The sequence below is a fragment of the Herpailurus yagouaroundi genome, unplaced genomic scaffold, assembly GCF_014898765.1.
Source record: "Herpailurus yagouaroundi ecotype Mexico unplaced genomic scaffold, PumYag 203, whole genome shotgun sequence".
Lineage (NCBI taxonomy): Eukaryota > Metazoa > Chordata > Mammalia > Carnivora > Felidae > Herpailurus > Herpailurus yagouaroundi.
The window spans coordinates 21,463,043-21,490,113 of record NW_024412434.1 but is presented as its reverse complement, the minus strand read 5'-3'; the positions used below and the strand labels follow the sequence as shown (position 1 = coordinate 21,490,113).

Genomic DNA, 27,071 nt, shown 5'->3' with positions numbered 1-27,071 from the left:
GCGGAGGGCGGGCCCCGGCGAGTCCCGCGCCGCCCGCGCCCGGACAACAATGAGCGCCCGCGCCCCTGCGCTCGCCCCGGGAGCCGGCCGAGCCCCGCGTCCCCTCGCCGCTGCGCGCGCGGCCGGGACGAAGTTAGGTCCCGAATGCGGCCGCAACCCGGGAGAGGCAGCGCAGGGATGCCGAAACGGAGGGCCCCCCGCCTCCCCGACAAACCCCGGCAGATCCACCGCGGGAAGCCCCCTCCTACCCTGGGAGCCGCCGGCGGAGGCCACCTGGGCCGAACTGGGCTGAAGGTGCGGCGCTTAGCCCTCCGCGTCGTCCAATTGTTATCTCCCTCAACTCTTTGGAAATGGAAGTTGCTGCGAGATAACCTCGTCTTGGGGGCTATTGTCAAGGATTCGCAACAATTACCAGGGAAAGGGAGACCTGCATTTCAAGAGACCTGGGGGAGGGAAACGGGCTGGCGCGTTGTCTTTCCAAAAAAAGAGAAACAAACTCAGGGAATATCCCTACCGAGAACAATAACTCAGTTCACATTGTATGTCTAAATGTTTACTGCTTCAGCAGCTCAATTTGCCCTAGACACATTTTTTTTCACGAATTGTCAAAACAGGGTTTGATTATAAAATAAAGGGAGAGTCAGACAAGAGCACCCGCTTATCGTGGGTGGGAAAGCCAGCTCGTCTCAGGGGTAAAATCTTTCTCTAGAACTCAGTCATCGCTTGAAATCCCAACATCTCTCTCCCTGCCTCCCTCCCTCCATCCATCCTTCCATCCATCATCCCTCCTTCCCTCCCTCCATCCATCCGTCCCTCCCTCCCTCCTTCCCTCCATCCATCCACCCCCAGCCTCTATCCACCCATCCCTCCCTCCTTCAAGGGAGAGATTGCTTCCCTTTCCACCATCACTGAAGGACCCGTTAGATCTGGCACCATTATTTCCATGATAGCAGCAGGAGCAAAGACTTAAACATTCGAAACGAAAAGAAACATTGCATATTCCATCATCCCAATAATTGAAAGTTAAGTCTCTCCAGACACAGTTCATAGATTCTCTAAAGATCTCAGGCGAAAACTTCTGGCGGTTTGGGAAGTGTTGACTTCGGCCAACAGAAGGGAATCTCTGTATGCAGGTAGCATTGGAGAAAAAGGTGAGCCTGTGATAAAGAATACCTAACTTGTTTCAGCCTGTTGTGGTCACATCTCCTGACCGCGGGACTTGACTTGATCTTCTGAATCTGAGTCAGGGGAGGCCATATTTGAATGGGATGTTTCTGTACTTTGGGAGTCCTTGAAGACGGTTTTAATGCAAAGCCCAATTCTTTCATAATGCAGTTGGCACTCTCAGAGGGAAAGCTATTTCTCTGGAAGAGTATTTCCAGTGCTGGTCTGTTTTGACTGCACCGGCTAGTGAACGGATGACAGAGGAGGTGTTCAGACCCTTCTCTTGGGGTATTTGGTTCCCATCCTTAGAAAGAGTCGTTGGATTGTTCCTACTATCTGATGCTTTTCCACCTTGGCCAGGGGAGTTGTTAATATATCCTGAACTGCACTCGTCTCTGGCAAATCCTCTTTCCCGTCTTAACTACAGAGCTTCCCTCCTCCCAGCACAAGCCAGAAACAGGGAGAGAGGGGTCTTTAACTCCTTTCTTTCTCTCCTTCCTTACCTTCAAGTTATCGCTAAGCCTGCCCTCCTAAACGGCTCTGGAAAGGTCCTTGAGGGCAGCCCTCGTCTGACTTGTTCCAACAATGCCTGGTGATGTTAATCTTTGCCAAATGAATAACCCCGGGCCCAGCCTCATCGGTCCTGTCGCCTTTCACTGGGAGGTCTCTGCAGCCTCCTGACTGGCCTGCCCTCTTGTCCCTCAAATGCGTTCTCCACAGCAGCTCAACTCCCCCTAGAACTCGGATCTGATCACAGGACTTCTTTGCTTCAGCCCGTTCAGGGCTTCCCCGGTTCTTAGGGATAGAGTCTACACTTCTTCAGATGGCCAGAATGTCGCGAGCACCGGGCCCTCCTGATCCATCCGGCCGTATCTCTCACCACCAGACCCCACCAGGGGCCATCTCACCCTCTACCCTCAGCTACATAACCCTCCTGCACATACCCTCTGTTCCAGATTCTCCCTCATTCCCTTGTTACCTGGCAACCAGTGACCTCCAAAACATCTCAGATCAGGTCATAATCTCTGTGAATAAGCATGTCGGTGGCTTCTCATTGCTACTGAAACCACGTTATCACGTTATTCTCCTGCCCCCGCCCCACCCTGTGCTTTGCCACACAGGGCCACATTTCTGCCCTTGAAAGATTCTTCTCTTTTAAGTTTATTTATTTATTTTGAAAGAGAGAGAGAGTGTGTGAGTGGGGGAGGGCCAGAGAGAGGGGGAGAGAGAGAATCCCAAGCAGGCTCTGTGCTGTTAGCGTGGATCTGGACATGGGGCTTGAACCCATGCACCGGGAGATCACGGCCTGAGCCGAAACCAAGAGTGGGACGCTTAGCCGAACAAGCCACTCAAGCGCCCCTACTCCTGGAAGATTCTTTCTTCCCTTGGCTTTTGCATTTCTTGTTCCTTCTGCCGGAAATACTCATCCACTCTCCCAGCCCCACTCTTTGCATAGCTGGCTCCTTGCCATCCTTCAGGTTTTAGTTCAAACGCTGCTGCCTCCTAGATAACCTTTTCTGATCACCACCCACCCCACCGCCCCGCCCACCCGCACTGGACCCACCAGGTAGCCTTTGTATCATTATTCTGTTTATTTTCTTCTTAGCACTTAACCACAATGTGTAGAGAGAACCCTGTGTTAAGAGCTCAGACTGCCTGGGCTTGGATCTTGCCTTGGCCACCTGCTAGCTGTGTAGCCTCAGGCAAGTTTCATAACCTCTCTGTGCCTATTTTCTCATCTATGAAATGAGGATAATAAAGGTTGTTCTGAGCATCAAATGAATCAATGTCTGTAAAACACCTAGGACAGGGTCTGACTGTTGAAGCATAAGCCCCGGGAGGGTCTTCGTGTGTTTTATTCTCACTCTGGATCTCTTTACCCACCATGCCTTATATGTTTGGGGCCCAGACTAATAATGGATACACATTTAGGGAAGAAAACTTTTATTTGAAGAATTTAAGTCCCCAGAGAAACAGGCCATGGTAAAACTTGATGAATGAGATAAAATTCAAACTTAAATCATCTGGAAGTTAATGGCAATGTGAAGGTAATGTATCCTCTGTTTCACTAGTGGTGATCCTCGGAGTTGATGGATGACCAGCTTTGCCAGTCAGAATTCCGTAATGGTTTGTTTTCCAAAGCGCAGCTGATGCCGCCATCAAGAATTCAGGCAGTTGCTTGCAAAGGCATAAAGAATCAAAGGATCTTTGCAAAGTGTTGAGGCATCAGCCAGCCCTAACATGCAGTCTTGATGAAAGAATACAGTGTTTTCATTTTCAGCCTGAGTTTAATACTTTTTGAAGAGTCTAATTTGAAAAGAAGAAAAAGAAACGTGGCTGGCTGGTTTCTGGACATTTGCTTTTGTGTTTCCTTTCACTGCTGGAGAAGATTCAGAAAGAAGGAGAAATATATTTCCTTTTGTCCCTCCGGAGGGCAAGCAGGATTTTGCGACTTGAATATCTGGGGTTCCCCTTGCCTCTTAAACAGAGTTAGGGAGGCTCATTTTGAAAAGAGCCAACTTCTCAAAGAGCCGAGAGGTGCTCCGAGGCTTGGAAATGGGGGGTGGAGATGGGTGGTATTACCCCCCGAAGAGAGAAAGGAGTGACATCTGTATGTATGGAGAGGCCCATGCAATGTCTATGTAGTGCCTCAAGAGGGCGCCAGACATCTGACGGGGCAGCATGTGGACAATGGGTGGGGGTACTAAGTTCTAAGAGGTGCATCTTTGGCACAGAAAAGGGTCTTGGGGTTTGCCCCGCCGGAGGGATGGAGCCTTTGGTTTTAAAATGGACCTTTAAAATGGATCTGTGGCAACTATGTTGGATTGATAAACAAGAGACCCTTTCCTGGTTTAAGGTACAACGTGAGCTGGGGAGAGGAAAGGAGTGAATTCCTGCCACCGACGTGAGTGGGGGATGTAGTCAGATTTCATCGGGGTTAGAGAAGTAAATTAATGTGATGTTTTTTATGCCCAACGTTGCCGAGCAAAAATTAAAGCTGCTACATGAGTGAAAAGTACCAGGTTCTTAACTCTGGGATCTGAAGTCACAGCTTTCCTAAACAAGTTCTGGGCAGTATGCAGGCCATTAGCAGAAGGTTCTTCAGCTAGCATCTTGGCCGGACTACCACTAGTGGCGAAGAAAGATGGCCCCCACCCCTACCTTTGTGTAACTGCCTCGCTGGGGACAAACACCAAGTGTCTGAGTCCGAGAGTGGGTCTCAGCCTGGGTTACGTAATCCCTTCCAGGAACGTGGATAGCCCTGGGCTCCAGCTTCGAAGGCCCATTGGGACCTTGAATGAGTCTCTTAACTCTTTGGTGCCCGTTTCTTCACCTTTACAACAGGCCTCACGATATCTATCTCCAGCCTTATGAAGAGTATGGGTTCGACACATGCTGAGGATTTTCAAAACCATACAACTGATAACGCTATCTTACATTATTACAAATACGTACTCTGTGCCAGGCACAGTGCCATGAACTTTCCAAGCATTCATAAATTTGATCATCCCAAGATTCCTATGAGGTGAAAGTTATTTTTATTCCCCTTCTACAGATGAGACACCTGGGGGGTTAAAAAGGTTAAGTAACTTGCTGAAGCAGCTCTGTTAATCAGATTTGAACCCAAAGTCATCCTTTTGTGGCTCAGAGCCCTTATCTTTCATGTTTAACTCCCACCTATATATTGGAGATCACAATGAACAAGGCCGCCAGCTTACTTTACATACACTATTAATTATGGATTGAATCACAGTCGGAGCTGGATGGCACCTGGAAATGAGGGTAGTATGTACCTCTACATTAGTTCCTAACCTGCCCCATATGGACAAAGACTTACATTTCATTTGTATATTTCCAGAGAATAGCACTGGTGTCTTTTCCTTTCATACTCCAACCAGACTTTAAGGATAGAGCAAGACCCCTCTGGGGCAGGTTAAAGTGCTTGACTGATTAAAAAACATTTTTTCACTACTTATTTATTTTTGAGAGAGACAGAGTACAAATGGGGGAGGGACAGAGAGAGACAGACAGAATCGGAAGCAGGCTCCGGGCTCTGAGCTGTCAGCACAGAGCCCGACGCTGGGCTCGAACCCGTGAACCATGAGATCATGACCTGAGCCGAAGTTGGACACTTAACCAACTGAGCCACCCAGGCACCCCAAAATGCTTGACTGATTTTAAGGGAACCCTGTTTTATTTTTATACCCATTTTTTCTCCTCCATCCCAGGTCAATTAAAGGCCAATTCTGAACCACTTCAATCCAAAGGAATTCCATCTCCTCTCATGGCTTTGACAACAAGTACTGAAAACTATGTTTCCCTGGGGGACACGAAGACATCATCTACTGGCTGTGTTTTATTTCATTATTTTTTTTTTAAATAGCGATTATCATTTTTAATAGCTATGTTTTATAATCTTGTTATGTTCTCATTACATTAGATTATTGCTTATTATTTTTTTCCTGGTTGGGAAACACGGTTTTGACTGCCTTAACTCATGGCAACAAAAACCCAGGGCAATTCTCTCTAAAACACGGACGAGAATCCATCAAAACATCACAAGCTAATTATTGTAATTGTGAAGTCCTGGGAGCAACTGTATTGCAGTGAGTGCCACAGTATAAACCCAGTATACATTAGCAGCACGCTCAAGTAGATAGGTTAGTTCTCTCGCCAAACCCTTTCTGTGTATTTACTCAGAAATGCGTATTAATAACCATAGTTATCACTTCGTTGGCACATACCAAGCCCCAGAACTGATTATGCGCTTTACATGTAACTCATTTAATCTTCTCACAGTCCCTATGAGGTTGGTACTATTGTCAACCCCATTTAGGACAAAGGAAATTAAGGCACAGACAAGTTTTATAACCCACCTCAGGTCCCGCACCTGATAAGTAGGACACAGTCTCCTGACTCCACAGTTGGCGTATTTAACGCTCACTCATCTCAACCTGCTAATGGTCAGGTCCTTGGAGACGTCGGATTCCTTCTGGTGCCTGAAGCCAGTGTCCGTCAGCTGGAACTCAATCCTTGTAATCTATTGTCATAATAACGAGGCCCAATGCCTCATCACAAAAGGTAGTCAGGACAGAAATATTTGTGAGATTGAATGGGAAAAAAGTTCAGCACGCGTTGTGTGTTCGGTCATAACTTCTAACAGCGTGGTGGCTTCTGTGCAGGTGACATCAATCAATCAATCTCTCAGGCAAGCAATAAGAACATATTGAAATGATGAGTTGGTGTGGGAGGAAGAGGCCCGGGATTTATGAGAACACAGGCCCCCTGTGTCCCAGGGAGAAGAAGGCAAGTTGGTTTCTTAGAGTTGGGATGGGGCTGGAGGCGGTCATGCTGGTGATATGATGATTTTTTCTGCCACCGAAACCAAATCTGACCTGCCCCCCAATTAGCAGGGCAGAGAATCGTCAGAATTCACGTTATGAATTTGGGGAGTTCAGTGTAGCAAATTTCTAGAGTTCTGGCTCACCAAATAGAAACCAAGTAGAAGCTGGTTAGGCTATTTGTTGAAATGAGGATTGGACACACGCAACTAGATTCGATACACATAAAGAGAGAAATTTGTCTGGAAAACAAAGAAAGGCTGACAATGCCTGTATATAGAGAGCATTGAAAGCTATGGAAATTGATGGGATCATCTAGGAAGATTGTCCAGGAAAGTGGGGAAAGAAGAGGGCTCTGGACCCAGCTCTGAGACAGTGGTTCTCAGACTTACACCGGCATCAGGATCACCTGGATGCTTGGTCTCAGTTTCCCCCCAGAGTTTCGGATTTATACGCCTGTGTAGGGGGTGGGGGGGGTGGGGATGTAAGTATTTGCATTTCTAACGCATTCCTGGGTTGTTAATTCTGCTGGTCAGCTGAATGGATACCACTATTCCATTTGGGCCTTGACTTTGCTCCAGGTATCCTAGCCTCCAGGCTGTAGTCCCTACTCTTCAGGCTCTCTAGCCCCAGGGTCTTTGCACTTCCTTCGGCCTGGAATGCACTTCCCCAGATGTCAGGAGGAATTAAACCAGCATCTTTTTCAGATCCTTGCTCAGATGTTACCTTATTAGTGAGATCTTTCCTGACCATCTTTTCTTTTCAGTAGAGAGGAATAGAAGTTTTTGTTTTTTATAACTGTATCACTCCTTTATTTTCTAATTTATATTTTAATGTTTATTTATTTTGGAGAAAGAGAGATAAAGCATGAGCAGGGGAGGGCAGAGAGAGGGAGACACAGAATCTGAAGGCGGCTTCAGGCTCTAAGCTGTCAGCACGGAGTCTGGTGTGGGTCTGGAACCCACGAACCATGAGATCATGACCTGAGCTGAAGTCTGACAGTTACCTGACGGAGCCACCCAGGAGCCCCTCACTCAATTCTTTAAATGCTCCAAATGATGGTGATCTATGCCCATCTTCCTTAAAAACAACCACTCCTCCCATTGGTTCTCCTGCTCCTGCCCCTCCCCCTGATCCCTTCCCTGTTATATTTTCTCTATTGTCCTTATCACCTTCTAACAAGACTATATACAACTTATTCACCTACATGCTTTGTTTATTACTGACCCTCCCAGGAGACCAGGGATTTACGTCTGTTTTGTTTATTGCTGACTCTTCTGAGCCTAGAACAGTCCCTGGCCCATATTAAATGCTCAATAAACATTCATTGAATGAATGAATAAAATGAATGAATGAACATTGTCAGACGTGGAATTGTGGATGTAAGAATTTAGTTCTGACGGATGCCCTTCCTAACTGGTTATCTCCCTAATCAAACTGGAATTGTTTCATTCTGAAAAAATCTGCTTTCGCACCAGGGGTAAAACACCAGGGGTACAGCTCCTGACTTGGTATGTCTTCATCGTAGGCACTGGTTGGGGCTGGGACGCGGGAGGCCACCTCCCTGTCTTCCTTTCGCTGACCACCCCCTCCTGCCTGTGCAGCCCCCCCCACTCACTCTCCCCTGCTCGCCACGTCCCACCCCTGAGAAGCACTTGCTCAGGTCCCCGTTTTGGTCCTGCTGCACCTGTGCACAGAAGGCCTCCCTCCCCTCCCTTCACCTGCCACCCCTCAGTCTTGCACCCTCGCTTTGCAGGGAGCCTTCGCCGAGGCCCCGCTCCCTTGCCCCAGGAGAGCCTACTTGTATCTGCGCATACATAACACTTCGTCATCTACATTTCCGCACATGCCTGTGTTTGTCACCCTGCTGGGGATTCTTCACAGGTAGACATCACGGCAATGCTGCCTCTGGTTTTGTTTCACGAACTGTATTTCACTCCAGGTCGCCTACATGTATTAATCTGAACGGGGTGTGTTTAATTTTGCTTTAGCGCTTTCCTTTGGCCAAGCATTGTGATAATTGCCCAATAGGTTTTTATAATTAAATCCACCCTGCTAATCTAAAAAACAGGAGAAGAGCCTGTGATGGTAGAAAACAGCGTTTGACTGGTGTGGATCAGCGATTCCATATCGTCGTCTTCCTCAAGGCGGCCTAAATGATGGCCAGTCTGAAACCGTAAGTAGGCTCGGCCTCCTACACGTGAGCCCGGGGCCAACATCCAAGCCCAGCTTTTGAACACCTGTGATATGTTCTGAAGACCCCTGTGTCTGTGGAGGCCTAATAAAAACACTAATCCAGCACATGTCATTTCTCTCTTACGATGGTTGTCCTTCCATCTCTCTGTTGAGTGTCCACTCAGTCTAAATTGCTCTCGTGTTGGCTGGTGGAAGCCCAACGCTCTTCCTTTATACTCTTTGACCCTCTGGGGGGTGGGGGGGGGTGGGGATGTGTTCTTCAGAAGATCTCCCAGGTCTTTGCCCCATTCCTACTGCTTTCTGCCCCTCCAAATTCCAAAACAAAGCAAATAAACATTATGGTCTGAACAGCTGATCCTGAGGAGGAGCCAGGATGTCTAAGGACGATTTTGGTCTTAAGGGGGGTACAAGCGAGGAGACACGGTGGAGAGAAAGGAAAAGTATCTTTCGGATCTTCAGAGAATGCCCCCCTGGGCCCTTTACCCAGAAAATTCTCTGGTGGCGCCTGGGTGGCGCAGTCGGTTAAGCGTCCGACTTCGGCTCAGGTCATGATCTCGCGATGCGCGGGTTCGAGCCCCACGTTGGGCTCGGGGCTGACGGCTCAGAGCCTGGAGCCTGCTTTGGATTCTGTGTCTCCCTCTCTCTCTACTCCCCCCCGCCCCCCCGACTTGTGCTCTCTCTCTCTTGCGCTCTCTCAAAAATAAACATAAAAAATTAAAAAAAAAAAAGAAAATTCCCTCGCACACGGTTATCACCTCACGTGGGACCAGCTGCCCATCCTCGCCATTACCGTCATCCCCGCTCTCGTTTACTGAGTGGTGCCGGGCACGTCACACACATCCTCTACAGTCCTTGCGGTAACACGGCACAGTGGGTATTGTTAAATCCCATTGTACAGAGCCAGAACTCGAGGCTCGGAAACATTGAGTAACTTGGCAGAAGTCCACACCCAGAAAGAAGCAGATGTGAATCTGAGTCTGTCTCCAAGGCCTCCAGTGTGTTCTGTCCACTGAGGCTTAATTTCGAGCAAAAGCAGAAATTGCTCATTGAAGGGCTCCCAGGAAGAAGCGTCTCGGGACTGCTTTCCGGAGGGGTGGATGGATGGAGGGGAGGAAGGAAAGGGAAGCAGGAAGCACCGACGACAGCATTCAGCAATGTGACATTTTGCCGGTCGCCACGCCGCGCTGACCCTGGCCATCAAAATCGTCCGCACCCAAGCAGAGCTCTGCGCCGCACGGAGGTATTCGTTCTCCAGTGGGACCAAGTCCAATGATGGGGCATAACTGAGTCACTGTCGGCTCCCAGTTTGCCAACCCGACATGACCCTTGGTATGTACTTTTACAACAGCTACGTAAGGAATCTATTGTCACCATGATCCTTGTGGTTCATATAATCACATCTCCGATTCTGCTCCCCATCCCGGTAGGGCTTGGAACAGGTCAGTCTGAGTCTTTGGACAGGGGCTTCCTTATCTGTCCACCTAGCAAGTTGGGACTGGAGTTAGGATCCACTTTCCCACCCAAAGATGCTGAGAGCAGCAGGGTTGGGGTTAGGAGTGTAGACTGTGGCACTACACGGCGTGGATTTGAACCGCAAATCGACAACTTACTAGTGGTGTGGCCTTAGGCTAACGAGTTCTAAACTCTCAGGTTCCCCCTCATAGGTCTGCTACGAAGGTCGCACTGCATAATGTATGTGAAATTTTCGGCACAGAGCATGTGTTTAATAAAACATATGCTATTAGTATTCTTACTTGCTTTCTCTGCGTCATCTAAGAGCATGAGATCTGGCAGCTTTCGTGTCTGTATAACGCCCCTTTGCCCACCACGTTAGATGTTGATTCTTGGTTTGAGCCCTCTACCTAAGTGTGGTGAGCTTTAATGAGATCCCAGGTGAGCTAAGCCCTGTAAATAAATCAGAGGAAATGTTCTTGCCCTAAATAACTGTGTCCTGAATTCCATTCCTTTCCTCTGGGTACCCTGCGTGCCCTCTCCTGGTAGAGTGTTCACCTTGCTCATCTGTGACTAACCTAAGAAGGATTCAAGTTCATTTCAGTGGCCCGCAACTTTGGTCACCTACCGAGGGTGTATGGTTTGCTTTAAATGGATGCCCGTAGGAATGATGACCGGTCACAGCATTTACTCCTGGGGCATCCCTCCATTTCCTCCTCAGATGTGGGGAATAGCATATCCACACCCACATGTGAACTTCTGGCTCCTTCTGCCTGCTCAGACCCTTGAAGCCCCAGGTCACCCAGCAACGCTGAAGTGACACAGAGCCTCCCCAATTTTATTTGCGTCTTAGGAATCTAAATTCAATTTCATTTTACGTAAGAAGAATTTCGTAAGCTTGTTCGATCTCCAGTTCAATGGCAAGTCCAGTGGGGGTTCCAGATTAGACGGAAACAAAATGCCCTGCCTGGTCCCTCCTGGAACACTTTCAGTGCCTGCCTGGCTGTGGTCTTACTCGTTATTCACAGTAATGCTCTGAGGGTCCTAGGCTTCTGGAAGCACTTTGGCTGCACGGATGAGGAAACAGGTGCTCAGGAGCTCCTGGCCAGCCTCAGGGCTCCCAATGAATTTGTGGGACATCTAGCTTCTCACACTAGATAATGAGCACAGCACATCAGTATTTGTCACCTACCGGCACCTGCACAAGGTTGTTGCTAGATCATATATTGAAACGCTCATAAGTTACCTCCTACTCTACTGAGTTCCTCATAATACAAAGGTACCTGGAATTCTTTTTCTTTGGATCTTGCTGTCCTTCTTCAGAAAGTATGTTAAATAATAAAACACAGGAGCATTCAGGAAAGTACAGAAAATGTATTCGAGTACTGAATAACTACCAGTAAGACTGAACATTTGGCCCTCTGTGCTTTAGCTTTTCTATGTTTTTATTGAGATATAATTGATGTATAACATTGTGCAGGTTGGGGGTGTACAATGTGTTGATTTGATACAACAAATCATTTTATATATTTTTGTATTTTTTTATATTTGTATTTATATATTTTTATATTTTTGCAATTGGATTACCACCGTAACTCCTCTATCGTGTCACATAATTATTATTATTCTTTTTTGTGGTGAAAATAGTTGACATCTAGTCTCTGAGCAACTTGGAAATTTATAATACGATATTGTTGACTGTAATCACTACGCCGTGTCTTAGATCTCCAGAACTTACTTGCTTACGAATTGCAAGTTGGTGCCCTCTTCTCCTAATTGCCAGACTCTGATAATCACCCGTCCACTTGGTTTTTATGAGTTTGGGTTCTTTAGATTCCAGGTACAAGAGATATCATACAGTATTTGTCTTTATCTGATTTATCTCACTTAGCATAATGCCCTCAAGGTCCACCCACGTTGTTCCAAATGCAGACTGACTTTCCTACTGAAAGAGAGGGAAGGAGAGAAGGGGGGAGGGAGGAAGGGAAGGAGAGAGAGAGAGAAAGCCACACCTCTCAATTTTTCTCTTTCCCTCCCCAGAGGCTGAGGCTCTCCTAAAGCTGCCGTCTATCATTCCGCGATTGGTTTGTCCTTTGATGGTGAAATGAATGCAGCCATGAACAGTATATACTATTCTGTGTGTCTTCAAACCTTACAGAAATGCAACCAAACAGATTTATTCTTTCACAGCTTATTTTTCATGCAACATAATGTTTTTGAGATTTATCAACATTGACACATTTAGATTTAGTCCATCCATTTGACTCTATTGTACAAATATAGACCACAAATTACTTCTCTCTCTCTTCCTGAGGAGCAAACTACTGAGAGCTCACTGTTACAGTGAGCCAGGACCTTCACTCTTGCTGTTTCTTCTGCCTCACACGGTTGCTTCCCAGTTACTCATTCAACAACATCCTCACAATTAACTCCCTCATTCCTTCAGAGTTTTATCCAATGATCACTAGGATTGCCAGAGAAAATACGGGACATCCAGTTAAATTTGAACTTCAGGTAAACAGTAAGTGTGTGTGATATAAGAAATGTCTCGAATATTGTATGGGGCATGCTTATTATTCTTAAAGAAAATTCACTCATTATCTGAAATTCAAGTTTAAGGAGGGGGGTGTGTGTGTCTTGTATTTTTATTTGCTGAATCAAGCAGCCCCAATTGTCATGAGGCTGTCTCTGTCCGTCCCATTAATGTTTTTAATCCTCTCCCAGTGCTTCCTAATCTCTTTGTTTTATTTTTCCCCATAGCACTTATCACCAATTTTCCTGCCATATGTTTTCCTCACTTAGTTGGCTTAGTTCACATCCTCCTCCTCTAGAACAGAAGCCCCCCTGAAGGTAGCATTTTTGTTTGTTTTGCCCTCTGTTGTATCTGTCATCCCTAGACTAGTACATAGGATACAGTATATGCTCAGTGAATATCTGCTGGATGATGGATAAATGAAAGAATCCAAAGATCACGTACATCACCTTAGCACCTGTCTGAGAACTTCTCTAGGGTAAACACTTGGGAATGGTCTTGCTTTTGTAGGGGAGGGGTCTTTACCAGGTATTGCCAAACTTCTCTTCAAAACGATGGAACTAATTTTCATTCCCATCACCAATGTACCAAAATCCCCATTTCCCCCATGTTCTCTTGCTTGCTACCTCTCTCTCCCTCTCCCTTTCTCTTTGAAAACCCAGTATTTTTAATTTTGTAGCAATAGTTAAAAACCAGTGTGGAAACATAAAATACCCACCAGTGAATTACAGCTAGTTGAGTTCATAACAGTAATCGTTCATCTGAAAGGTGTCGGATGTCCTTAGGTGCTTATTTAAAAGATGGGCTAGTTGCGGGGCGCCTGAATGGCCCGGTCGGTTGGGTGTCTGTCTGACTTCAACTCAGGTCATGATCTCATGGTTTGTGGGTTCAAGCCCCGTGTCGGGCTCTGTCCTGACAGCTCAGAGCCTGGAGCCTTCTTTGGATTCTGTGTCTCCCTGTCTCTCTGCCCCTCTCCCACTCTTACTCTGTGTCTCTCTCCTTTGAAAATAAATAAACATTAAAAAATTTTTTTTCAAGATGGGTTACTTATTGTGGATGTGAAAACACTCCTAAACCCTGGTATCTCTCGTGTAAGGAAAACAAAAATTGCACAAACCCATCACTACTGCAGTGACATTGAAAAGGCCATTATACAAATTTTGAAGGAAAACCACCTTAGGGTTATTATTTTTCAACTAAAAAGGAGGAAGTCTTGGCCAATAACCAGTACTAAGCAAAGCTATGAATGTTTTTTCCTGCACATGGTAAGATTCCTTCTACAAAAAGGAAGTTCTACAAATGAATGCAAAGAGTTGATGGGGAACAATAAGCCTTTTGTAATCGTAAATTCGTTTCCTGTTATGAAAACCATCAAGATGAGGGTAAAATAAAGAAGAATACACTCATCTTCACTGAAAGCCTTAGGTAGCCAAGAATCTAAGAGATTGACTACTGGACCAGAGACACTCCCATCTGCAAGAAGATGCATTTTTTTTGACACCTCCATATGCCGAAGGCTAAAAATCGCTCCATAGTTTGGTAGCATCCCAGGGAATCGTTAGGGATTATGCTGGCGTAGCACGTAAAGCAGGTGAGAAATTGTTGCTCTTTCCATACCCGCATATATATGCACATCCGTGTCCTCAAAATGCTAAGGCACCAAAACAAAGAAGGGAAACTCTCTGGACCCGGAAACTGACAGCTTTAGTTTTCTTCACTTTTCTTTAACACAGTTCATTTTTCCAAGATGGATAGGCACAATTTAAATACTTCCTATTTTCGATTTTCCTGTACTTTTTCCCTGATGGTAAATAATTTAAATTCAGCAAATAGAGGCTTTATATCCTGGAAAGGAATGCAAAATTTTTAAGGAATGTGAGACAAGCAATGAGCCTAGAAAGAAGCATCCTTCAATAACTAGTGTTGTTGAGAACGGGGAGAAATTGGAACCCTCGCACGTTGCTGGTGGGAACGTAAAATGGTGCAGCTACTTTGGAAAACAGTCTGATATATCCCCAGTGTGAATCAAAGAGTGACCATATGACTCACTCTTAGGTGTATATCCAAGAGAAATGAAAACATACATCACACAAAAACTTGCCTGTGAATGTTCACAGCAACATTAGTCATAATAAGCAAAAGTGGAAATAACCTAAATGTCCCTCAACTGGTGCATGGATGGATAAACAAAATGTGGTCCATCCATACTGTGGAATATTATTCAGCCATTGGAAGGAATTAAGGACTGGACAGCTACACGTGAAAGAATGAAAACTGGACCACCTTCTCACACCACACACAAAATAACTCAAAATGGTTTAAAGAGCCAATGTGACACCTGAAACCATAAAACTCCTAAAAGAAAACATAGGCAGTAATCTCTCGGACATCAGCCTTTGCAACATATTTACAGATCTATGGCCTCAGACAAGCGAAATGAAAGTTGTTGCACAATGAAGGAAGCAATCAGCAAAACAAAAAGGCAACCTACCGAATGGGAAAAGACATTTGCAAATGATAGATCTGATAAGGGGTTAGCATATGTATGTGCGTATGTATGTATATAAACTTACACAACTCAACACCAAGAAAACAATCTGATTATAAGATGGGCAGACTATCTGAATCGATGTTTTTTCGAAGAAGACATAAAGATGGCCAACAGACACAGGAAACAATGCCCAACATCACTAAATTATCAGGGAAATGCAAATCAAAACCACAATGAGATGTCACCTCACACCTGTCAGAATGGCTCGTATAAGACAAGAAATAACTAGGGTTGGCAAGGATGTGGTGAAAATGGAAACTTTGTCCACCATTGTAGATTGGTGTAGCCACTATGGGAAACAGGTTCCTTAAAAAACTAAAAAGAGAGATACAATAGTATCTAGTAATTCCAATACTGGGTGTTTATCCAAAGAAAAGGAAAGCACTAATTCAAAAAGATACATACCTCCTTGTGTTTATGGCAGCATTATTTACAAGAGCCAAGATGCGGAAGCAGCCCAAGTGTCCATCAGTTGACGAGTGGCTGAAGATGTGGCGTGCACACACACACACACACACACACACACACACTGGAATATTACTCAGCCACAAAAAAGAATGAAATCTTGCCATTTGCAACAACATGGATGGACCTAGAAGGTATTATGCTACATGAAATAAGCCAGTCAGAGAAAGATAAATACTCTCTGATTTTACTTATATGTTGAATCTAAAAAGCAAGTGAACAAATAGACAGATATACACCCCCCAAAATAAGCGGACTCTTAAATTTTTTTTAAGTTTATTTGGAAAGAGAGAGAAAGAGAGAGCATGCGGGTCAACAGGGAAGGGACAGAGAGAGGGAGGGAGAGAATCCCAAGCAGGCTCTATGCTGTCATCACAAGGCCTGATGTGGAACTCGGTACCACAGACCGTGAGATCATGACCTGAACTGAAACCAAGAGTCAGACACTTAACTGACTGAGCCTCCCAGGAGCCCCCATTTTTTTCCTAAAAATTTTTCCCCCAAAACTAAGCATACTCTTACATAGAAAAAAGCTGGTGGTTGCCAGAGGGGAAGTGGGTAGGAAGGATGGCCAAAATAGATAAAAGGATTAAGGAGTACATACTTTCAGTTATAAAGTAAGTGACAGAGATGAAAAGGACAGCAATGGGCAGAGTCAACACTACTGTAATAACATCGTATGGTGAGAGCGACTACACTTAACGGTGATCACTGAATAATGTACAAAGTTGTCGAATCAGCGTGTTGTACACCTGAAACTAATATAACATTGTATGTTAATTTTATTTCAATAAAAAAATAAAGTAAGGACAAAAGGGCAAAAAAAAAAAAAGGAATTAAGGACTGATCTATGATACAGCACGGATGAGCCTTGAACACATTATGCTGAATGAAAGAAATTGGTTACAAAAGATGACGTATTATAGGATTCCATTTGTGCGAAATGTCTGAAATAGATAAATCTACCTATAAAGAAAATAAACTAGTGGTTGCTGAGGGTTAAGGTGATGGGGCTATCGTGGGGTGGGGAGGGTGATACTTAAAGGCTACAGGGTTTCTTTTGGGGAACGACAACAATGTTCTGAAACTGATGATGGTGACGGTTGCATTATTCTTTGAGTATACTAAAAATCGCTGAATTGCACACCTGCATGGGTGAATCACAATGTGTGAATAATAAGCATTCTGGGGGCTCCTGAGTGGCTCAGTTGGTTCAGTGCCCAACTTCGGCTCAGGTCATGATCTCACGGTTTGCGAGTTTGAGCCCCGTGTTGGGCTCTGTGCTGACAGCTCAGAGCCTGGAGCCTGCTTTTGATTCTGTATTTCCCTCTCTCTGTCTGTACCTCCCCAGCTCATCCCCCGCCCCCTCTCAAAAATAAATAAATAAACTTAAAAAAAAAAACAACCCAAAAAACATCCCGACTGTTCCCAGGCTCTGGTTCATGTCTTTGGTCTTCTCTGCCTTTAGGATCATTGGTACTGGAGGATTCTATTATCCTAACAAAAAGTCTGGATACAATCTTCTCAAGTACACGATCTCCGTTCCTTCACCTAACAAACATTTACTGAGATCTTACCAGCCAGACACTATTTTTATTTTAATTTAATTTTCATTTCTTTAATGTTTATTTCTGAAAGAGAGAGAGAGACAGAACATGAGCGGGAGAGGGGCAGAGAGAGAGGGAGACACAGAATCGGAAGCAGGCTCCAGGCTCTGAGCCGTCAGCCCAGAGCCCAACACGGGGCTCGAACCCACGAACCACGAGATCATGACCTGAGCCGAAGTCTGATGCTCAACCGACTGAGCCACCAGGGGACAGACACTATTTTTAGGACTATGGATAGAGTTAGTGAACAAAACAGATCCCCCCAAATTCTCTGTATGCGTGCAGCTGAATTTTGACAACAGGCTTAGCGGGAGCCTAAAATGTCATGTGGTGGACCCCAGAGCTGCGCGATATTAGCATACAAAATAAACCACAGTGTTCTTGACAATGTTCAGTTCCACGGGCTACGTTTTAAGATGAATGTTTGCAAATTTCACCATGTCAAGAGGAGAGCCATCAGGACGGAGAAGCCCTCAGGGTCAACTTCTCTGGTTGAAGGGGTGGTGACGTTTGGTCCCAGAAGGGACAGCGCCAGGAGAAGGAAGGCGGGTGGGAGGCAGCTTCCTGGAGGGCAGTTCTCGGGGGGTGGGGGGGTCCTGTGTGTTGAGGGCTGAGGAGGGGACAGACTTTACAGTGACCCTAGGGACGACTCAGCGTTGCTAATCCAGGGGATGGCTTCCTCATGAGTGGCGGGCAAGTGTCCTGCCACCGGAAGGGTCCCTGCAGAGGCTGGGCACCCTCTGTGAACAGGAGTGGTAGGACGCCCTGCCCCTGGACGGGGGTCGCTGGACTCCTGACATCCCTCTGGACCTTGGAGTCTGGGAGTAAGACCCCAGCAACCAAGAGCTCCAGCTGGGCGGCTGGCTCGGGCACTGGGGGTTCCCAGCACTAGGAATTTGTATTCAACATTGTCCGAACCTGAGCACCGCTGAAGCATGGACTTTAAGAGGTAACCAGTATCTGGAATGGTGCTGGCTGCAAGTAAACTAGAAACGCAAATCTCTCCAAAACAGAAGCGTGTGCCCACCCTCTGTGGCTGCCTGACGGGCTTGACCCATTCACACGTGAGCCCCGGGCTCCTTGATGAAGCTTTATCCCGTCCCCCTCCTCCTGTGGACTCTTTCGGGAAGCCTGTCCCCACTCTGCCCTCTGAACTGCCTACTCCAATCTGCCTGGTCACCACTGGTGACCGTTCGCTCTGGTTTTCTTTTCTGCCTTCTCTCTTGGGTTTCCGGACAGTGCCTCACTGCCTCCATCCAGCCCCTCTGCCTCACTGCTCCTTTGGCTCCACACCTGCTCCTGGGGGGCAGCTCTGCCCACCCCACTCTGGGCTTTGTGGCTCGTAGCCCAAGTCAAGGCCTTTATGCCCCCGAGGGAAGGGCCAGTGGAGGTGCATTTGGCCCCTACTAGCCCCATAATAGTGTCATCTATGGACACTAAGTGCCAGACATAAAACGGTTTATAGCTCATTTAGTCCCCATAATGACATTTCTGAGCAGGTCTTATGCCCATTTTACAGAAGAGGAACCTGAGGTTCAAAGGCTAAGTAACTTGCTCATTCCTTCCATGAGCAGAGGACTAGAATCCTATCCTCCATCTGCTTCCCAAATCCCCACTTTTCTCCAGTTTTGAGTCAGCACCTTATGAAAACTATACCAGATTTTCAGTAAATGTTTGTTGACTATTCTTTCTTTTTTGTCCACTTGCTTGTCTTTAGGAGACGAAGAAAAACCTATTCCCCTCATTTTCAAACAACGGTAACAACAACAACAACAAAAACCAGGCCATGATCTCACGGCTTTTACGCAAACAGTGGATGAGCACGTTTAACCTGAAAGCTCTGTGCTTGACAGATTTACTTGGAGGTTTTATACTTGGATAAACTCTAGGTAGGGAAAAAAAAAGTGGTCTCTGTGGGCTTACTGGCATTTTGGCTCTCAGAACTTAATTTATGAACGAAACTAAACAAGTTTCTGGGATAGCAGGGGTGGCTCGTACTTCCTCGGATCGCCAGGATGCAGCTTCAGTGTGACGACTAACACGTCGGGCGATGGCCGAGTTGACAAGCGTATACAGCACCAGACGTGGCAGGGACAGCAGCTGCCAGCTAGTGCGTCGTGCAAGATTTATTGATTTTATTATATTTTAAAATTTAATTGAATGTTTTATTTCAGAGAGAAAGAGAGAGAGCGCACAAGCAAGGGAGGGTGGCAGAGGGAGAGGGAGAGAATCCCAAGCAGGCTCAATGCTCAGCATGGAACCCAACACGGGGCTCGATCTCATGACCCTGGGATCATGACCCAAGTTGCAAGTAAAAGTCAGAGGCTCAGCCATCTGAGCCACCCAGGCGCCCCTGAAGATTTATAAGTACAGGACGGGGGAGGAGGGTTATGCCCAGATTGTGGGGAGAGTTTTCAGTTTTACCCAACTCTGTTCTCTTGTTGTATATTAATACTCTTTACAGATTTCCTTTAATGATATTCCCCCTAGGGAGAAAACAAACTGAACCCAGAAACTGTAAATGTCTAATTCTGTGAAACAGCATCTCTGAGGAGTACGTAAACACCCCGTTGCAGGCTTCCTTATCCCCCTCGGCCAGGAGTAACGGGGATGGACACTCTGTCCACATGGCCGGGCGGAGAGGACGGGAGAGATCCCAGCCAGTGCCAGACAACGCCGCTCACTGCGCAGATGGTTAAGTTCTTCCGTCCCTCAGTTTTATCATCAATGTAGTGGGCACTCGGGAGATCTCACAGGGCTGCAGACACGTTCAAATCAGGTCTGTGTGTGGGAGTCCATAGTGAACTCTAACACATCGCAAAAAGTGGTTCTTATGACTCTAATCAACAGAGCCTTTCCAATGGGGGGTAATTCAACTGCCATGCTCTTAAAAAGGAGATCTCTTGTGTAAAATTGCCCACAACATGTTCTTTTACCCATCACGGGTTTGTTTCTCTCCTTCGTACTTCTCACTTCCTAACACGACGTGTATTTTCCTTATTCGCCCTTTGGCTGTTTCCCCACATTAGGTGATTTCCACGAAGACATGGTTTTCGTCTGCTTTGTTCTCTGTTGTATCCCAGAGCCTTGAACAATGCCTGGCACGTATGAGGCTCAATACATTCTTGTTGAATGAATGAAGGTCAGATTATATTTCTAGTCTAAATAACCCCTACGCCATCCCCCAGCTCTGATATCACGAATAAGCTGTCACAAGATGATAGTTTTAGGAACTTGAGCTTTGGAAGTAGGATTTAAGAGTGGTTTAGTCATCTCTTTTTTTTACTCACTTAATCGCTTTAAAAAAAATATTTTATTAGTTTTTTACGTAATCTCTGTACCCAACGTGGGGCTCAGACCGACAACCCCGAGATCAAGAGTCTGACTGAGTCAGCCAGGTGCCCCTACTTAACTGATCTGGGGGTAGACAATGAAGGAACCATGCTAAGTGCGGGTCATGAATAATAATCAAGAATACTGTGAAAGAAAGCAAAATGGGTTTTGTAAAAAAAAAAAAAAGATTTCAAATACATGTTGAGATGACATTTTCCCCCTAATTCCCAGGGATCATTCCATATGATGTCTTTACAGCCCATTTATAGACATCTTTGCATTTAGTGGCTTCTTTTTAGATTTGAGAGGTTTTAATTCCCAGAGTGACAGCTGGTTGGATGCTGAGGGGAAGATACTATATTCTCTGGTCTTTTCCATACTTGCTTCTAAAATAGGGCAATTACTGTAGCTATATGGTTTAAAAGATAACCCTAGTGAGTGTGGTTGAGGTGCAAGAAAGACCCTCAGCAGAAAGGGCTAAAAAGAAAATCCCTGGTCTAATGTGATGACTTTTTTTGTTTATTTATTTCAAGACAGAGAGCGTGTGCCTGCATGCACGAAGGGGAGGGGCAGAGAGAGAATCCCAAGCAGGTTCCGTGCTGTCTGCTAGAGCCGGACATGGGGTTCCATCTCACACACGGTTCCATCTCACACACGGTGAGATCATGACCTGAGCCCAAATAGGAGTCGGACACTTAACCAACTGAGCCACCCAGGCGCCCCTAATGTGCTGCCTTTTAAGTGAACCAGTTGTCTGTGACTTTGTGTATCCTGCAGCTGGGTGTGGGAAGATGTTCATTCATCATTGTACTAATGACTTAATAAGTAACTAGACGTCTGTATTTTCCAATTGTATGCCCCACTTTATTTCTGGGCAGTGACGGAACGAACGGTTTGAAAGGAAGGGTCCAAGAGGGAAAGAAAACTTAGAAACAGCTCAGAACTTTTAGAAACATGTTTGTGGTACACATATTTCAAAGAATAACACATTACCACTGGATTTAGAGTATGGAAAATGCTCACAACGACACATAGACGCACGAAAAAAAGCGCCAAAGATGTTAAAAAAAAAAGTCACAACTCAGCGGAAGAAGACCTGTTTTGAAATCCCAGGTAATTTTTTAAAACTTTGGATCAAAACTCTGCTCCTACATGAACATCCGGCCTGGCTTATAAAACACGATAGGGACCATGAAAGAAGCCAATGAAGACTCTAGAAACTTCCCCCCACTGTCCCACCTCTGTCCTCTCTCTCTGAGAGGGAGCAGGACTTGTGAAGCAGTAAAGAGTCCGCACCAACTGAAGAAAGCCTTCAAGACTTAAAGCAACTACACAATTTTACCAAATCTTTATGAAACCACTTAGATGAAGACAAAAGACAATCAGTCCTGTTAGCATTTCTCTAACACTCAGGGATTTTTGTGAAGGAAGCAAAACTGTAGCCATTGCCAGAATGAGATCCTTTCCGTCCAAACGTTCAGGCATCGTTAGGACAATCCTGCAATGCTTGTCCTCAAGGCTAAGGTGAGGTTTCACGCCTGCAAAGCCTCCCTCATACCCTGCCCGCCCCCCCCCCCCCCACCCACTCCTGCCTGACTCTTCAGAGAGCATTGAACTCTTTCATCCAGAATGCAGACCTTCAAGGTGATTATAGGATTTCTTTACAGGACAGAGGAATCTACAATACAATATATCCTCTGGTTGCATCACATTTGAACACATTCTCAGAACATGAATTTTAATAGCGTAGATGTGTATTGAAAAACCACCATACCTAAGAATTTCCCTCACTTTCGGGGGGAAGTCAGAAATTCAACCTTGGGTTCTCCCATGAGAGCATTCTGTTTCAGCCAAGTGCCCTTCATTATCATTCCAAAGTTTTGTTTTGGTTTGGTTTGGTTTGGTTTTTTTTTGCACTTTTTTTTTTTTTTTTGTGGGAGCCTGGGAGCCCACTTTTATATTCAATGCATAGCTCTCTTCTTATCTTTTTAATCCCCCTGGAGCTTTTAGAATGGGACCAGGTGGGGCGCCTGGGTGGCACAGCCGGTTAAGCGTCCGACTTCAGCCAGGTCACGATCTCGAGGTCCGGGAGTTCGAGCCCCGAGTCAGGCTCTGGGCTGATGGCTCAGAGCCTGGAGCCTGTTTCCGATTCTGTGTCTCCCTCTCTCTCTGCCCCTCCCCCGTTCATGCTCTGTCTCTCTCTGTCGCAAAAATAAATAAACGTTGAAAAAAAAAAATTTAGAATGGGACCAGGTAAGTACAGGTGCTTTAATAGTAGAGCAGTAAAGAACGTTTGATAAGTTCTTATATGGGCTGAACTGTGTATCCCCCCTCCCTCCGCCCCTCACCCCATTCGTGTACTGAAGCTCGAGCCCTCAAGGTGTCAGTTTTAGGAGGTGGCGCCTTTGGGAGCAGATTAGGTTTAGGTGAGGTCATGAAGGCAGGACCCCCATGATGGGATTAGCATCCTTTTAAGAAGAGACACCAGAGCTGTCTCTGCCTTATGAGAACATAGGAAGAAGGCAGCCGCCTGGAAGCCAGGAGACCAACAAAGTCTGCCAGCACCTTGATCTCTGACTTCCCCACCTCCAGACCTGTGAGAATAAATGTCCAGTGTTTAATCCACAGATTCTGTGGCATTTTGTTGTAGTAGCTCCCACTGGGTAAGACAGTGACAATTCATCTGTCTACCTCTGATGCTGGTGATATGCATAGAACCAACAAGTAAGGTACCACGAAAGCAAGCAGGTGGGTCTTTAAGATCAAGGTCAGTCCAGGGGCTCCTGGGTGGCTCAGTCAGTTAAGTGTCTGTCGGTTTCTGCTCAGGTTGTGACCTCACAGTTTTGTGAGTTCGAGCCCCGCATCAGGCTCTGTGCTGACGGTGTGGAGCCTGCTTGGGATTCTCTGTCTCCCTCTCTCTCTCTCTGTCCCTCCCCGACCTGAGCTGGCTCTATGTCTCTCAAAAATAAATAAACTTAAAACAACAACAAAAAAGATCGATGTCACCCGTGTATTATAACGAATATTAAAGAATCTTACAAAGCCAGAAAATGTGTTTGTGTCTAGGTGGTCTAACCCTTTTATTTAATAGAAGAAAATAAATCCCAGAGAGTGTAAGTGACCTGCATTGTGTCACACACAAGTTAGTACAAGGGGTACAGAGACGGTTGCCTATTTTGTGGGATGAGAGAAGACCACTTTCTATCCATAAGGTAAGAATGCTCTGCTTGGAAAATCGAAAGCACTCATTTTCCTCCTACATAGACTCAAAGTAGTGAGGACGATTCCTGTTTTATCACTCTAATGACGAGTTCCCTCCAAATCGCCAAAATATGAGACGCAATTAGAATCGCCCGAGGCCAGGTAAAAATTATTTAGAAACCAACAAGTTCTGTGCTTTGTAATTTTTTTCTCCTCTCTCTGGGACATAGTAGACCTGAATCATTACAATGAGACATGTGACAGAAACGTTGACTATTTCTGCCATGTCTATTTATGACTTCTTCAAACTACAGTATTTGTCAGCAATAAATAGACTGTATTCAAACAGCAGGACTGATTTGCTATTCAGTATTAGAACCAACTGTGAGTAGTTCATTCTTTGGTTACATTATGCTCGTGAAAAGTGAGAAAATGGGAGGAAAGAAATGCACTCCATCTATAATGACGACCTAGGGTAACCACGAATTTTCTCGAGAGAAATAACAGGGAATAAATGCCTTGGGCACAAAATAAATAGCCTGGTGTAAGGCCCTAGAGTGGGAGGTCAACTGGAGTGAAGATTTCCAGGGGCAGTTTTATGAAAAATGTCCACCTGTTTGAATTTCGGAAGCATCCACACACGTTTCCTTGAAGGTGATATTTAACCAAATCAGGGCTTCGCTTTCACCTCGGAGGAGATGAGACGTACATGTTAACAGATGGAAATAGACATAAATACAGTGCACATGTAAATACATGGCTTTCTTCTTCGGGCATTAGCAAAGCCCAAGGCCAAGGTAAAATCTGAAGGAACTCAATGCACCCAGCTGCCAGACAGGTGTTCCTGAATGTGGACGTTCTGCTCCCAAACTATCGGTACCATGCCTACAGATTTGGGCTCTGCGGGCTGGCCAGGCCCTAATTCTGAGGAAAGAGAAGATGCTCGCACGCGCACACTCATGCACACACACAAACGCAACACACACATGCCTGCAAATCCAGACCAGGTGTGTTAGTTCCACATCACACACCCCATGGCGTGCTTTGGATCTCATCAGCCAACGTCCCAACCTGCTTAGACTGTAAGAATGTATCTTCTTTTCACTAAAGCAAGTATATCACACCTCATACTGAGTTCAAGGTCTGCTAAAAATCAGATTTTTTTTTTTTTTGCCATCTGAACTGCTGTACAGGTAGATCTTGTCCATCTTATGCATAAGCAGCTGATTTTGAATTTATTTCATCTTATGGGCACTAATTGGTCCTGAAAGAGTTCTCCAGAATTCATTGATTTTAAAGAAATTGTATTCACAAGGAAGGCTTTGCAGTGGGCACTGCCATTTAGCTGGGTTGTCAGAGAGAAGAAATGTTTTTATTCATTTATTTATTTTTAAAAAAAAATTGTTTTTCAACGTTTATTTATTTTTGGGACAGAGAGAGACAGAGCATGAACGGGGGAGGGGCAGAGAGAGAGGGAGACACAGAATCGGAAACAGGCTCCAGGCTCTGAGCCATCAGCCCAGAGCCTGACGCGGGGCTCGAACTCACGCACCGCAAGATCGTGACCTGGCTGAAGTCGGACGCTTAACCGACTGCACCACCCAGGCGCCCCGATTTATTCATTTATTTTTAAAAAATTTCATTTGTATTTAAGAGAGATGGTGCACGAGCGGGGGAGGGGCAGAGAGAGAGGGAGACACAGAATCTGAAACAGGCTCCAGGCTCTGAGCTGTCAGCACAGAGCCCGATGCGGGGCTCGAACCCATGAACCATGAGATCATGACCTGAGCCGAAGTCAGACGCTCAACCGACTGAGCCACCCAGGCGCCCCAAGAAGAAATGTTTTTAGATCTGGATTCTATTATTTTCCCTGCTTTGTATTCTTCGCAAGTCTAAGGAACATGCTTTCTGTTTGGGCCAGTCAGGAAATGACTGAAAACAACTTGGGATTCTCGTCCAGGCAGCCATCACAGCAACCCTATAAAATCATGACCAGATCAGGGGCGCCTGGGTGGCTCAGTCGGTTAAGCATCTGACTTTGGCTCAGGTCATGATCTCGTGGTCCGTGAGTTTGACCCCCACGTTGGGCTCTGTGCTGACAGCTAGGAGCCTGGAGCCTGCTTCGGATTTTGTGTCTCCCTCTCTCTCTGCCCCTCCCCACTCATGCTTCCTCTCTCTCTCTCTCTCTCTCTCTCTGTCAAAAATAAATAAACATTAAAAAAAATCAAATAAATGAATAAAAATAAATAAACATTAAAACCAAAATCAGATCGTATTATGCCACAGTTCAAATCCCTCCAAGACTTCCCAGCTAATGAAGAGGGAAATCCGAAGCGCACACACCAGCCTAAATACAAATACCAGCATTCGGAATACCTTCTCCGGACTCTGGTGCCTCTCTCCCCACTTTCCTCTCTCTCTGTCCCTTCCTTCCAGGCACTAGACGAGCTATGCTCCCACCTCCACGCCATCGCCTTCCATTACCTCTGCCTGGAACTCTCTTCCCCAAACATAGCTCTTGGGTAACATAGGACTTCTCTCAGAGGAGAGATTCTTGATGACCCAGTGTAAACAAAATTCCTTCCCCAGCCTTTACTCTCTATCCCCCTAGACTGTCTTCATTTTCTTTATGGCATTACCCATCATATGACACAATATTGATTTATTTTCTATCTACCCGGGGCCCTTTCCAAATGGAACTTCAGGAGAGAGCACAGGCACGTTTTGTTCTCTGCTTTATCCCCAGTGTTCGAGGAGCATCCAGAACAGACTGGGTTGTCAAGAGCCATTTATTAAGAGAATGACTTAATAGGGGACGCAGTGGGAGTATTTCTTCATGGGACACAGGCTGCCTGGTGAGCAACTGGCAAGGCTCTGTGGCCACTTGGAGAGATGGCTGGGGTGGCTGGGACCGACCTCATCACTGGTCAGGATTTAGAGTCCGCCACTGCGCCAGTGATGGGCCTTGGATGGGACCACTGGGCTAAGAGAGAGAGAGAAGTACAGACACCACATGAAGAATTTCTTCTAATGGCAATTTTTACAGTCAGTCAGAAGCAGTTGTATGTTTATTTTTGTTCACAACTCAATCTCATTGATCTGATCGCTTCCCACTCTTGTTTATTCAGACCATTTTCCTGGAAAGTTAATTTGAACAAGAGGAAGAATGTCAATGTTTTGGTTTTTTTTTTTTTTTTTTTTTTTTTTTTTTTTTTTTTTTTTTTTTT

At 45.7% G+C, this 27,071-nt stretch overlaps 1 protein-coding gene across 8 annotated transcripts in view; it reads right to left on the bottom strand.

Moving 5' to 3' along the window:
• Nucleotides 1-27,071, bottom strand: part of FRMD4A (FERM domain containing 4A) — a 611,772-nt gene that overhangs the window by 215,574 nt on the left and 369,127 nt on the right. Inside the window, exon 1 of one of the 8 annotated variants that reach the window (XM_040451382.1) lies at nucleotides 249-421. The exons of the other annotated variants lie outside the window; for them this stretch is intronic. The gene's annotated coding sequence lies outside the window, so the exon portion shown is untranslated. Of the gene's footprint in view, nucleotides 1-248; nucleotides 422-27,071 lie in introns of those variants that run through there. 8 annotated transcript variants of the gene reach the window in all.